Below are 1,679 nucleotides of genomic sequence, written 5' to 3' on the forward strand. Positions count from 1 at the left end.
GATGTTTCAAGTGCTACAAACGGTGGGCCAATTTAGTGGTATTCCCATAGAAGATCCACATCTCCACATTTGATTGTTTGTGGAGGTGAGTGATTTATTCAAGATAGCCGATGTGATTGAAGACTCACTGAGGTTGAAGTTGTTTTCGTACTCATTGCGAGATCGAGCACAAGCATGGCTCAATTCATTGCCACCAAGTTTCATATCTCCATGGCTAGAATTAGCAGAGAGATTTTTGGTTAAGTATTTTTCACCTGGAAAAAATGCTAAGTTAAGGAACGAGATCACAACTTTCCAACAATTGGATAGCGAGTCTTTGTATGAGGCTTGGGAGCAATTCAAGGAGTTACTTTGTAAGTGTCCTCATCATGGGATTCCTCATTTTATCCAGTTGGAGACATTCTATAATGGTCTCAATGAACATACAAGATTGACGGTAGATGCTTCCGCGAATGGTGCAATTTTGTCTAAGTTTTATAATGAGGCTTATGAGATCATCGAGAGGATTGTGAGTAATAACTATCAATGGCCAACAAATCGAACAGCTTCAGGAAGACGTGTAGCCGGAGTTCATGAAGTTGACGCCCTCACTTCGTTATCAGCTCAGGTATGATCAAACAGTTAACTGCTAATAGTACTAATAATTCTGCAACTCAGGCACCAAGTCTGTTTGAAGTAGTTTCTTGTGTGTACTGTGGGGAAGGTCATTGTTTTGGGAATTGTCCATCAAATCCTAAGTCAGTGTACTATGTGGGGAACCAATATAAAAATCGAAATGGACAAGGACCCAAGTCCAACTTCTACAATCCTTCATAGCGTAATCATCCTAAGTGTTCTTGGAGCAACCAAGGAAATGGACCGAACAACAACTTATTGCAACAAAGACCCAACCAATCTCAAGGTTTTAATTAGTAAGCTCCAAAACCACCTCAAGTTGAGGCATCAAATAGTTTGGAGGACTTGTGGAAAGCGTACATGGCAAAGAATGACGCTTTGATCCAAAGCCAAGCAGCAACACTGAAAAATTTGGAAATCCAAGTAGGTCAGTTAGCTACAGAGCTACGTAATAGAACGCAAGGAACTTTGCCGAGCGATACTGGGAATCCAAGAAATTTGGGTAAAGAACATATCAAGGCAGTGGAATTGCGAAGTGGTAAAATTCTAGAACCCCGATTGATTAATGTCGAAGATAAGCCCGTTGAGAAGAATCAACCAGCTGTTGAGGTTCCTACACCAAAAGAATCAGAATCTACAAACTCTGACAAGTGACTTAATGAATTCAGATATTTTAACATCTTCTTTGGATGTAGATTTACCTACTCAGAAAAGTTGTCCAGTTTAACCAAAAGTTCTATCACCTTCATATCCGCAAAGATTGCAGCAAAACAAGCAAAAATGGGAGATGCAATTCAAGAAGTTTTTGGATGTTCTGAAGCAGTTACACATCAATATTTCGTTGCTGGAGGCTTTAGAACAAACACCAAATTATGTGAAATTTATGAAGGATATACTGTCCAAGAAAAAACGACTGAGTGAGTATGAGACTGTTGCCTTGACAATAGAGTGCAGTCTGTTCCTACAGAACAAATTACCACCGAAATTGAAAGACCTAGGAAGCTTTACTCTACCCTGTAACATTGGTGAATCTTACTATGGTAAAGCTTTGTGTGACTTAGGAG

The 1,679-nt window shown here is 39.7% G+C and overlaps 1 non-coding gene across 1 annotated transcript; it reads right to left on the bottom strand.

Moving 5' to 3' along the window:
• Positions 1-268: 268 nt before the first annotated feature.
• LOC121220443 (small nucleolar RNA R71) lies at positions 269-375 on the bottom strand. Its single transcript, XR_005917645.1, has one exon. It is a non-coding gene; the product is annotated as a small nucleolar RNA R71 (small nucleolar RNA).
• Positions 376-1,679: the final 1,304 nt, after the last annotated feature.

This window comes from Gossypium hirsutum, chromosome D08 (genome assembly GCF_007990345.1).
Source record: "Gossypium hirsutum isolate 1008001.06 chromosome D08, Gossypium_hirsutum_v2.1, whole genome shotgun sequence".
Classification (NCBI taxonomy): domain Eukaryota; kingdom Viridiplantae; phylum Streptophyta; class Magnoliopsida; order Malvales; family Malvaceae; genus Gossypium; species Gossypium hirsutum.